The sequence below is a fragment of the Lemur catta genome, chromosome 1, assembly GCF_020740605.2.
Source record: "Lemur catta isolate mLemCat1 chromosome 1, mLemCat1.pri, whole genome shotgun sequence".
Lineage (NCBI taxonomy): Eukaryota > Metazoa > Chordata > Mammalia > Primates > Lemuridae > Lemur > Lemur catta.
Genome location: NC_059128.1, coordinates 76,188,099 through 76,201,691, shown reverse-complemented (window position 1 = coordinate 76,201,691; position 13,593 = coordinate 76,188,099). Strand labels below are relative to the sequence as shown.

Below are 13,593 nucleotides of genomic sequence, written 5' to 3'. Positions count from 1 at the left end.
TGTGGTATATGTATGCCGTGGAGTACTTACTCAGCTATAAGAAACAATGGTGATATAGCACCACTTATATTTTCCTGGATAGAGCTGGAACCCATTCCACTAAGTGAAGTATCCCAAGAATGGAAAAATAAGCACCACATGTACTCACCATCAAATTGGTTTCACTGATCATCACCTAAGAGCACATTCAGGAAGGACACTGATTGGGTGTGGGGTGGATGTGGGGGTGGAGAGGATGGGTATATACATACGTGGTGAGTGTGATGCGCTGTCTAGGGGATGGACACGTCTGAAGCTCTGACTGGGGGAGGGGGGGGGGCGTAAGGGCAATGTATGTAACCTGAACTTTTGTGCCCCCACAATATGCTAAAATAATAAAAGAAGAAAGAAAAAAAAACATTTATTGAGCACTTACCATGATAGATCCTAGAATACAAAGACAAGACATATTTCCTGCCCTCAAAAGCTCACAATCCATCAGGGCTGGTAGCTCACGCCTGTAATCCTAGCACTCTGGGAGGCCGAGGCAGGAGGATCGCTCGAGGTCAGGAGTTTGAGACCAGCCTGAGCAAGAGCGAGACCCTATCTCTACTAAAAATAGAAAGAAATTATATGGACCACTAAAAATATATATAGAAAAAATTAGCCGGGCATGGTGGCGCATGCCTGTAGTCCCAGCTACTCGGGAGGCTGAGGCAGAAGGATTGCTTGAGCCAAGGAGTTTGAGGTTGCTGTGAGCTAGGCTAACACCATGGCCCTCTAGCCAGGGCAAAAACAGCAAGACTCTGTCTCAAAAAAAAAAAAAAAAAAAGCTTACGATCAATGATCAGCCAACCTATCATCAGATAACCAATACTCAATGATGAATAATAAAAAATATTACTGGCTCTCTGTCCAAGGTATAATGGAAGCACAATAAAAGGGCAACTAGAGTAGACTGAGGGGTCAGGGAACAATTCCCAGAGAAGGTGAAGAATGACTTCTGGTCACTGGTTAAGATGGTATGGAAGATGACAAGTCTGGAAGCCAATAACACTTTTTTTTTCCCCTGATATGTAAAGAGCTTAGGCCAATAAGACTTTTCTCCACATTCATCTACATATCTTCTTCCCCCCTTCATTCGGTCAATCATCAAATTTCCCTATTGATTCTACATCCCTGACCTTCCTGAACATGATATACTCTCAAAGCACCACATATTTGTCCTTCCTAGGACTTACCACAGGTCTGATTTTTTTGTATTTATTTGTATAATTGTCTTATCTCTCCCCCTTAATGCACCCCTACAGCCTAGAGTACAAGTCAGGAATTGTCTCCTTTTTAACCTCTACATTGTACCCTCAGTTCCTATCATAGTACCTGAGACTTAGAAGCACTCAATTTAAAATATTTTGAACCCACACATTTCATTCTAAATTCTATCTCTACTGTGCCATTCTAGTCCAACCCACCAGCAGCTCTTACTCAGACTAAAGCAAAAGACTTTTTTCCCCAATAGACTGTTCTGTTTGTTTGTTGAGACAGTGTCCCAAATAGCTAGGACTACAGATACGTGCCATCATGCCTGGCTAATTTTTCTTTCTTTTTCTTTTTCTTTTTTTTTGTAGAGATGGGATCTCGCTCTTGCTCAGGCTAGTCTTAATCTTCTGACCTCAAGTGATCCTCCCACCTCGGCCTGCCAAAGTGCTAGGATTATAGGTGTGAGACACTGCACCCAGCCCCAGTAGACTCTTAATTTAATCTCTAGGCATCCATTCTGGCTCTCTTCTAATTCATTCTCCATACAACATCAAGGGATCCTTTCTAAACAAATCAGTTCATGCCATCTCTGCCACTTATAGCCTTCCATTAGCTTCCCATTTTGTTTAGAATAAAATTCAGGGGCCGGGCGTGGTGGCTCACGCCTGTAATTCCAGCACTCTGGGAGGCCGAGGCGGGCGGATCATTTGAGCTCAGGAGTTTGAGACCAGCCTGAGCAAGAGCGAGACCCCGTCTCTACTAAAAATAGAAAGAAATGATTTGGACAGCTAAAAATATATATAGAAAAAATTAGCCGGGCATGGTGGCACATACCTGTAGTCCCAGCTACTCGGGAGGCTGAGGCAGGAGGATCGCTTGAGCCCGGGAGTTTGAGGTTGCTGTGAGCTAGGCTGACGCCACGGCACTCTAGCCCGGGCAACAGAGTGAGAGTCTGTCTCAAAAAAAAAAAAAAAAAGAATAAAATTCAAACTCCTACATATCTCTGCATTCACATCGTTCTCCCCATAACTCATCATACTCCAGGAACAATGACCTTCTATTTCTCAAATGGTCCAAACACTTTTTACTCAGGGCCTGAGTACCACCTTTTCTATTTGGAATGCTTCCAGGCCCCACAAATCTTTACCTAGTTAACACCTATTCATCCTGCCAATTTAACTAACTGTCACTTCCTCAGCAATGTTATCCCTACCCCCAATCTAAATTCTCTCATAGTATCCTGTTCTGCTTTTTCATAGCACTTATCAAAATGTATCATTATTTACTTATGATTATTTAATATCTGTCTCCTCCACAAATAAAAGCTAACATTTGCTGAGCATTTTTCATATATTAATTCATTTAATCCTAATAACCGATGAATTATTGTCCTCATTTTACAGATGATGAAATGGAGAAGTTAAACTAAGAGGTTAAATAGAGAGGTTAAGTAATTTGCTCAAGGTCACAAAGCAGTAAGGAGTCAATTCACTCAGTCACTATGCTATACAGTAAGCTTTGAGAAAACAGTAACTGTCTACTTTGAACATCACTATATACTCAGGTCTAGTGTTAAATATAAAGCAGGCATTCACATATTTGCAGAATTAATTTATTAGTAAATAATTAAGAGGCAAATAATCTAGAGGTACAAGGGAGAGGGATAAGAATAAAATGGGTTAGAAGCGATGACAGCGTCAATTTTGGACACACTGAATTAAGGATAGCTCAGGAATATCTTAAACCACATCTGCTTAATTAGAATACCACAAACCTCTAAGGAATCCACGGAGGGGCTGTAAGAGGTCCAGGGCTATACTAGAATGGTATGCAAAATTAAGTATGCCTGTGTACTTTTCTAGGGAGAGAGATTTTTTTTCCCGCTTTTGGAGACAGAGTCTCACTCTATTGCCTGGGCTGAAGTACAGTGGCATCATCATAGCTCACCATAACCTTAAACTCCTGGCCTCCAGCGATCCTCCTGTCTCAGCCTCCCAAAATGCTAAGATTACACGTGTGAGCCACCACACTTGATCCTTAATTAGGTACTTAAAGGAGAAGATAATTCCCAAAGTATTTAGGAACTATTGATCTAAGTGGAAATATCTAGTAGGCATTTGGAAATAAAGGGGTTTGAACCTTAGCAAAATACAAAGATTTAGGAAATCACTAAAGCCAAGACTTCGGAAAACTTTGCCCAAAAACGTAAAGAGTGAAAGATCTCAGAGGGTTATGGTCAAAACCCTGAGCTAATAGACATTTAGAGGACAAGTAGTGAAAGAAGAATCTAGGAAGGAGAAAGACAACATATAGTCACAGAAATAAGAGAAGGTAAGGAGAGAGAATGTCTCAAAGAACAAAGAAGCAGTTAGCAGGGCCTAATAACCAAGGAGTCAAGGATTTAAGAACAGAAAAATGTGTTTCAGGAATTACATATGGTTTCATAAATTTGAAATGCAAAGTGTAGTGCAATAGGAAATCTAGATATGTAAGGACAGGAAGCAAATGGATATCACAGTCAAGAACTCAGGAGAGAGAATCATAATGAAGAAATAGATTGGAAAATCATCAATGTATTTGTAACTACCAAAGTGAATGGAATTGTTTAGGTAGCACATATAGAGGTAGGGCTATGATCTGGAATCCATGAATGAGCTTGGGGAAGGATGTCCTATGAAACTCCTAAAATTATAAGCAGAACTCTATGTAAGAGCTCAAACATGACAGATCACACCTGTAATCCCAAGTGCTTTGGGAAGCCCAGGTGGGAGAATATCTTGAGGCTGGGAGTTCAAGACAAGCCTGGGTAACATGGCAAGACCCCCATTTTTACAAATATTAAAAAGAAATTAGCCAGCATGGTGGTACATGAATGTAGTCCCAGCTACTGGAGAGACTGAAGCAGGAGGATTACTTGAGCCCAGGAATTTGAGGTTGCAGTGAGCAATAATGACGCCACTGCACTCTAGCCCTAGCAATGGAGCAATACCCTGTGTGTATGTATATATGTATGTCTGTGTGTGTATGTATAAAAAAATAAAATCGAAAAATTGCATAAGTAGAACCATCATAAGTAACACAGCGAGACCCTGTCTCAATCAATAAAATAAAAAAATTGTGTAAGTTGAACCATCATAAGTTGGGGACTATCTGCATATAACACCTTCTCTAAAATTTTCATCTCTAAAAACAGAAGGATGGCTCATGCCTGTAATCCTAGCACTCTGGGAGGCCAAGGCAGGAGGATCACTCGAGGTCAGGAGTTCGAGACCAGTCTGAGCAAGAGCGAGACCCCATCTCTACCAAAAACAAAAATAGAAATTAGCTGGACAACTAAAAATATATAGAAAAAATTAGCCAGGCATGGTGGCTCATGCCTTAGTCCCAGCTACTTGGGAGGCTGAGGCAGAAGGAGTGCTTGAGCCCAGAAGTTTGAGGTTGCTGTGAGCTGACGCCACGGCACTCTACTACCCCAGGCAACAGAGTGACACTCTGTCTCAAAAAAAAAAAAAAGAAGAAGAAGAAAGATTCTACAGTCACACTGAATCATAGGACACTATTAAGATAGTGAAAATACAACCGACAGAATAGGAGAAAATATTTGTAAATCATGTCTGATAATAGATTAATATCTTGAATATAAAAAGAATTCCTACAACTTGACAACAACCAAAAAAACTCAATTTAAGAATGGGCAAGGCTAGGCACAGTGAGTGGCTCACGCCTATAATCCTAGCACTTTGGAAGGCTGAGGCAGGAGGATCTCTTGAGGCCAGGAGTTCAAGACCAGCCTGAACAAGAGTAAGAACCCCCCATCTCTACAAAAAAAAAAAATAAATAAATAAATTAGCGGCGCTTGGTGATGCGTGCCTGTAGTCCCAGCTACACTGGAGGCTGAGGCAGGAAGATCGCTTGACCCCATGGGTTTGAGGTTGCAGTGAGCTATGATGATGCCACTGCACTCTAGCCCAGGTGACAGAGCAAGACCCTGCCCCCCTACCCCAAAATGGGCAAAGGACTTGAATAGGCGTTTCTCCTTAGAAGATATACAAACGGCCTATGAAAGCACATAAAAAGATGTTCAATGTCATTAGGAAAATGCAAATCAAAACCACAATGGGATGCCATTTCATACCCACAAAAATTGCTGTAGTCAAAAATATAATAACAAGTATTGGCTAGGTTATGGAGAAATCGGACCTCTCACGTTCTGTTGCTGGGAATGTAAAACGGTACAGGTGCTTTAGAAAAAACAATTTGGCAGTTCTTCAAAAGGTTAAGTATAGAGACATCATGTGACCCAGTAATTCCACTATTAGGTATATACCCAAGAGAAATGAAAACATATGTTCACCCACAAAAAAATGTACATTGAATGTTCATAGCACCATTATTCATAGGAACCAAAAAGTGGAAACAACCTAAAAGTCTATCAACTAAAGAACAAAATGTGCTAAATCCATACAATGGAATATTATTCAGCCATAAAAAATAATTAAGCACTGATACTATGCTACAACATGGATGAACCTTGAAAACGTTATACTAAGTGAAAGAGGCCAGTCACAAAGGACCTCATTGTGTATGATTTCATTTATATGAAATATTCTAAAATAGAAGAAATCCATGGAAATAGAAAGTAGATTGCTGGCTGCCTAAGGTTGGGAAGATGGGGGTGTGGGAGGACAGGGAGTAACTGTTAAAAGGTACAGGGTTTCTTTCTGGGATGCGGAAAATATTCTAAAATTGATTGTGGTGATGGTTGCACAACCATGAATATACTAAAAACCATCAAATTCTACACTTTAAATGAGAGAATTTTATGATATATGAATTTTATCTCGATAAAATTTTTTTTAAAAATCAGAGTAAAGGCTTACAAATAAATGTTAAATAGAGTACTAATGTCACAAAACTAAGATTCAAATGATGTGCAATCTTATGTCAATTGTAAGAAAAAAATTATATCACTTCTCTCGGCTAAATGTAATTCATTTGCAAATTCTCAGTAATTTTAAAGTCAGTGAGAACTACAAGACCATTAAAAAATGAACACCGAGCTGCACCTCAACACCTTAGTTTAGCATAAAAGGACCTCAACACTCTCTCTGGATTCAGCTTTCTTTCTCATTGCTGCTGTATGCTGAACTACTCATTGTTTCCTAAATATGTCCCATGCTCTTTTATAACTGAACCTTTGCATTTATAATTGCCACTCTTAAGCATCTTCTTTCTGCCTTCGGAGTCCACAAATTCACCAGCATCATTCTCCCTACTGTCCTCCTATTGAACCACCTTCATTCTTAAAAGTGTAGTGCTTTTATGAAGCCTACCTTAAAGCCCTTGCTGGGTAAACATTGGCCTTCTTTAAATCATCAAATGATTTTTTTTTTTTTTTTTTTTTTTTTTTAGACAGAGTCTCACTCTGTTGCCTGGGCTAGAGTGCAGTGGTGTCAGCCTAGCTCACAGCAACCTCAAACTCCTGGGCTCAAGCAATCCTACCGCCTCAGCCTCCCAAGTAGCTGGGACTACAGGCATGCACCACCATGCCTGGCTAATTTTTTTAATATATTTTTAGATGTCCAGCTAATTTCTTTCTATTTTTTTAGTAGAGACAGGGTCTCACTCTTGCTCAGGCTGGCATGAAAGGATTTTGTTTGTAATTCTCTTTTGGTGCAAGGCGATCAAGCTGTCACCATGCTTGACAGATTGGTCAGCATGCTCACAGTCATCTCTCAAGGCAAAAGCTCTACCAATAGTGCCTTGCAGATTAAGGAGCTGTGTGGTGGCCTCTTATGTCGCCTTAATCTCCACATAAACACCACATACCCGTGATCCCTGGGCCTAGCTAATTGGATAGGAGGATGCACCGGACCCAAAGGTCTGATAAAATGTCCATCAGCTTGTGAGGAAAGACCCTGCTAGGAGAACTTAGGCCAACTGGAATAACAGGTAGAGTCTCTCTTTTAAACATAACAAATGCACTCCCTCACTCTCCCTCTCTCTCAACCAAATAGAAAGTGGGAGGAAAGATTCATGTAGCTGGAAGCAAGAACAAAAACTAAAACATTGCCAGACAAAAGGCCATAAGATAGCATGGTCATACATGAGAGGAAACCATAAAGTAAGGAAAAGCATATACAAAGAGAAGGGTGAGGTTGGGTTGGATGAGACAGGAACAATATAATCACACACACACAAAAAAAAGACACTAAGAAACCCCAATACAGGAGGAGAATGACAAACTCTTGTGCAGAAAGGGATGTAAGTCTGGGCACACACCTGTAGTCCCAGCTACTTGGGAGGCTGAGGCATGAGGATCACTTGAGCCCAGGAATTTGAGTCCAGCCTGGGCAACACAGCCAGAAACTTGTCTCTAAAATAAAAGTGGGGGGAGGGTGGAAAGGAGGAGGGAAAGAACAAAAAGAAAACAGTCTCTACAGTATCAGTGAATTCTTCCATTTCCCTAACTATATGCCAGTCTCCTTGAGGCCTGGCTGTATCCTGGATTACTATGAGATTCCAGGGTCCCTTTTACCACAAAGACTCACCCAGTTCCTGAAGAAACTCAAATATCTCTTCATTATCTGTGATGGAAAGAAGCCTAACATACACTAATAACTAACTCTTCTAAGCAGTAATCTCCTTAAAGGCAAAGACTAGGTTTATCCAACTTGGAATCACTAAGAGTACCTGGAGCTGTGCCTTTTAGAAAGCACAGTGATCACTATATTTGCTACATAAATACTGAATAAGCAAAATCTCAGATATCCAGATTGTTCTAAGACAGAAGCAATCTAGACATGGAGGAAAATTCAGAGACATTAGACTCTTCCTCTGTACATAAAGAGGTCCAAAACAATGGGAGAGACATTGACCCCACCTGTAACTATGTGACCAAGACATAAGTCAATCAAAGCATTAGATTCTCCCAGCCATAACTGGGTCAAAGATAGACACCTGGTTCCATCCCGGCCAACGACAGTCAGACTTGGGACTTTTGTTTGCATTCCTGGGTGAAGAGAGGTTCTCCTTGCTAATGCTCTTAGACTGGAAGGGCAGCAACTAGAGCTGTTTGAGCCATCTTGCCACCACATGAAACCTAAAGATCAAATCAACACCAGTGGAAAGCACATTTGAGTTCAGAGTTCAAAGAGACTAGGTCATGGTGACATCATCTAAACCACAAAAGCCATGCCTGAAACCAGGGCTTTCCTTGGACTTATCAGTAACATAAGGCAAAATATTTTCTTTCTAAGCCAATTTGGTTTGAATTTTCTGTCACTTGCAACAAAGAGTCTTAACTCATGCAGAAGCTCTCCAAAATCCATCGTTCACATTTCTCTTCAATTTTAATTGTTAAAAAAATCTAGCATATTTTAAAATTAAAAATTAACCCATATCCCAACATCCTAATAGTTAATCATTTCTATTTACTTCTAGCATATATCCACAAGCCATCAATTTTAAAGTGATAATCACTCTACTCTAAAATAATCACACCCCCCTCAACCTGAGCCTTTTAGCCCCTCTACTATCATGGGGGTACTTGGATACAGCAAGCCCTTGACCACATTTCCCCTGGGAGCCCTTACTTAACAAGAGACTTCAACTCTGCTGGAGTCAACCCCTCACCCAGAATATGTATGGTCTTTGTTTCCTTTGTCATTAACTTTATAAAAGGTATTTACCACCTCTATGCAATCAAGTCACATACTATCTGGAACTTTAAACCAATTTCAGTACCAAAATAACTTGAGCAAAGCTCAGACAATTGAGCTAATCAATAACTTCCAACATTCCCTTTGATCTCTTATAATAGCAGGCCATATTAACCACACCATGATCTATCTTCCCTGTCTGTATGTCCTCAACCCTGTTTTCTTCCACAGTGTCAGTGCCCAAATCTTTTCCACTATGCCCAAGACAATAATCATTCTGTTGTTACCAAACCTGAGGCTTCCTCAATCTTTCTGAACAACGTTCCTTCCACTTACTTACCTTGACTTAAACCAGGCTGACCTTCCTAAAATATAGTTCTCTCTCTTTACTGCAACCCATATCCCCAGAAAACCAGAAGTGACTGTCATTCTCTTGCCTTTTTACTGCAGCTTCCAGGTAATGATCACTCTCCTTTATTGTGCCCGACCTTCAAGATACATAGTCATCCCTTGGTATCCATGGGGATTGGTTCCAGGACCCTGGTAGACCAAAATCCATGGATGCTCAAGTCCCTCATATAAAATGGCACAATTTTTGCACATAACCTACACAGATCCTCCCAGATACTTTTTTTTTTTTTTGAGAAAAAGTTTTGCTCTGTTGCCCAGGATACAGTGGCATCATTATAGCTCATTGCAACCTCCAACTCATGGGCATTGCAACCTCCAACTCATGGGCTCAAGCAATCCTTCTGCCTCAGCTTCCTAAGTCGCTGGGACTGTAAGTGCACGATACCATGTCTTCCTAATTTTTTAATTTTTTGTAGAGAAAGAACCTCATTATGTTGCTCAGGCTGGTCTCAAACCTGGCCTCAAGCGACCCTCCCTCCTCAGCATCCCAAAGTGCTAGGATTACATGTTTGAGCCACTGCACCCAGCTCCGCTTGTATACTTTAAATCACCTCTAGATTCACTTGTAATACCTAATACAATATAAACAGTTATTATACTGTATTTTTTATTTGTATTATTTTTATTGTTGTGGAGGGGTTTTTTATTGGGTTTTTTCCCTGACCATTTCTGATCTATGGTTGGTTGAATCCGAAAATGAGAAACTGCAGATATCGTGGACCAACTATTAATATATCTTCTCATCAGTAGCATCTTCTGATCCCTTAGTAATAACTCATCATTCACTGAAAATCTGGGAACCTAGTTGACAGTCTTCTTCAGTAAATCTCCTATCACAATTCTGGAATATTTCAACACCCATGAAAATGATCTAACCATTGTACATTAGAATTCATGGACCTCTTTAGTTCCAGAGCTCTTTAGCTCAACTCTATTTTAGGCACCTATTCTTTACTTCTTTAACTCTGGATCTTGTCGTTACTTGAAACTGCTCCCTCTTGATGACACTAGCACCTCACAAAAATTTTACTCTGACCATATCTTCACCTTGACTTTAAAGAAACCTCCTGTCCTTCAATCCCTCTGATTTCCCCCAACCCATATCCTATGATTGGATATCTAAATCTCTTAGCAGCAACTGAGATCACTTGGGGAACCTGCAGTCTTGATTTCAAGACAGTTATTTTTTAAGCACCAAAGGAGGCAAGAAAAGCTTCAACTTTATCTGCTGCACCCCTTTTAATAAAAGGATTTGTTCTGTAAAATTTGGATCCAGTCAAAAGGCCACACTTAAGGACCTAGAAGGCCATCCCCACCCCTGCCAGATGAATGCTATTTCTGGGAACTGAAATACTCTAAAGAAAAACCATACTAGACACACTGATATCACTATAAAGTCTCAAACCTCAGTCCTTTATCACGAACTTAACTAAGTCCCTCTTCCACTCCCCTCAACAACTCTTTTCAATCATTTTCTCTCTCAAGTTCCCCAGACAGCCCCTGCCCAGCGCCCTCACTCTCAACCAACAACCTTTCTTCCAGTCTTGTAGAGAAATTTAAGTTATCAGGTGTACCCTCCCACCACCCCACAACCCTACCTATAACTTTATCTATACACATACCTCTCTGCTTACCTACTTTTCTTTCAATCCTAGAAAATGAGGATCTCTCCTCCTGTTCAAAGCCAGCACATCCACCTGTACCCTTAACCACACAGTCACCCTCACCCCCTTCCTACCTCCTTCAACAACTTGCTCAATAACCCATAACATATCTTGAATCTTTGCTTCTCTATTAGCACCTTTCCCCTCAGCACATATACAAAGTCAGTTCTTATCTCAAAAAGAAAATCCTTCTTGTCTCCCATCCTCTTTTTCCTTTTCTCAGCAAATCTTCTCAAAGACAAGTTATTCTCTTTGTCTCTCCTTCTCTCTTCCCCTCAATCCCCCCTTTCTTTCTTTCTCCTCTCTTTCCCCTCCTCCCTTCTCTCATTCACTCCCCCCTCCTCTTTTATCACCTACCACTCACTCTTCTACCTTCCACCAACTGTAATGGGGATTCCACCTTCAAGCCCCCACTGAAACTACCCTTGTTAAGGTCACCATGAACCATGACTTCTTAAGTGCCAAACTGAATGAACATTTTTCCTGTCTTTTTCTTTCTACACCTATCTACTCTATTTGACATTGTTACTGTCTCCCTCTTAAAATTCTCTGCTCATTAGCATATTGGCCAGCACACAGTAGACAGTAGCCAATGGTGTCAAATACTTCAGGTCAAATGAATAATGGAATAAAATGGAACACTATCATGCATTTCTCTACCTGAGGAATGAGAAAGAGTCAATATCCCTTAAGTTAATAAACTACAAACAACAAGGGCCAAATTAGGCTGAGCAGCACATATCAATAGTAGAACAATCAGCTCATTTATATGATTTTCTTCAATCATCCTTGGCATCCAGAACTCATAAACAGAAACCCAGGACTGACAATTAGCAAAGCAAAGTAATAGAAATGCTAAAGGAATCTAAAGTGCTAAGAAAGCACAATGCAAATCTTTTTTTTTTTTCCGTATATAAACTATTTATTAACAGACAAGGCCTACAGACTTATTTCTTCTTGGACACCCCCACGGTACGGCCTCAGCAGCCAGTGGTCTTGGTGTGCTGGCCTCGGACACAAAGGCCCCAAAAGTGGCACAGCCCTCTATGGGCCCGAATCTTCTTCAGCCGCTCCAGGTCTTCATGGAGCTTGTTGTCCAGACCAGTGGCCAGGACCTGGCTATATTTTCCATCCTTTACATCTTTCTGTCTGTTCAAAAACCAGTCTGGGATCTTGTACTGCCATGGATTCTACATAATGGTGATCACACGTTCCACCTCATCCTCCATCTCATCCTCCGTGAGTTCTCCTGCCCTCTTGGTGAGGTCAATGTCTGCTTTCCTCAACACCACATGAGCATATCTTTGACCCACACCCTTAATGGCAGTGATGGCAAAAGCTATTTTCCGCCGCCCATCAATGTTGGTGTTGAGTACTCGCAAAATGTGCTGGAACTTCTCAGGGATCACTAGAGACATGGCAGCAGCACGACCGACGGCGTGTAGGCCTCCTGTGGAAGTTTTTTTCTCTTTTTTACTAAATACCATGCGTTACGGAGACTCTCTACATATGATTAAAAACTATACCTACGTATCATGGGAAGTACACATATCAAGTGGAAAAGAGCCAGGTGCAGTGGCTCATGCCTATAATCCCAGGACTTTGGGAGGCCAAGGTGGGAGGATCACTTGAGGCCAGGAGTTCGAGACCAGCCTGGGCAACATATGAAGACCCTGTCTCTACAAAAAATTTAAAAATAAGGCAGGCATGGTAATAAGCACCTGTAGTCTCAGCTATTGGGAAGTCTAAGGTGGGAGAATCACTTGAGCCCAGCCTAGGCAACAGAGGAAGACCCTGTCTCAAAAAACAAAACAAAAAAAAGACACCCCTATACAGTAGAGTATGCCATAAAAAAAGTTAAAAGTGACAGACGAGGAGAAAATATTAAACATACTTAAAAATCCAAGGATTAACATCTGGATTAATACTCAAAACACAAGAAACTCCTACAAATCCTGGTAATCTGACAAAAATTGTGAATATACAATTCAAAGAAAAATAAATATAAAAGTCCAATAAGGGCCAGGCGCGGTGGCTCACGCTTGTAATCCTAGCACTCTGGGAGGCCGAGGTGGGTGGATCGCTCAAGGTCAGGAGTTCAAGACCAGCCTGAGCAAGAGCAAGACCCCGTCTCTACTGAAAATAGAAAGAAATTATCTGGCCAACTAAAAATATATATAGAAAAAATTAGCCGGGCATGGTGGTGCATGCCTGTAGTCCCAGCTACTGGGGAGGCTGAGGCAGTAGGATCGCTTAAGCCCAGGAGTTAGAGGTTGCTGTGAGCTAGGCTGACGCCATGGCACTCACTCCAACCCGGGCAACAGAGCGAGACTCTGTCTCAAAAAAAAAAAAAAGTCCAATATGGATATGGAAAGATGCCCAACTTCACCATTAACCAGAGAAATAAAAATCAAAACAAGATATTGATCATTTTCCAGACCAGCAAATAATTAAAATTTTGATACTATATAGTTTGGCAGAAGGTGTGGGGGGAAATAGGTACTCTCACACATTAAAGGTAAAATGATATATTGGCATATCAGGCCAGCACTTTGACCATATTTATCAAATTTTAAAAGCACATACATTCAATCTAGCAATTTCTCTTCTTTGTATTA

At 40.9% G+C, this 13,593-nt stretch overlaps 1 pseudogene across 1 annotated transcript; it reads right to left on the bottom strand.

Moving 5' to 3' along the window:
- Positions 1 to 11,884: 11,884 nt before the first annotated feature.
- LOC123628729 lies at positions 11,885 to 12,442 on the bottom strand (annotated as a pseudogene). Its single transcript, XR_006731752.1, has one exon. The product of XR_006731752.1 is annotated as a 40S ribosomal protein S18-like (transcript).
- Positions 12,443 to 13,593: the final 1,151 nt, after the last annotated feature.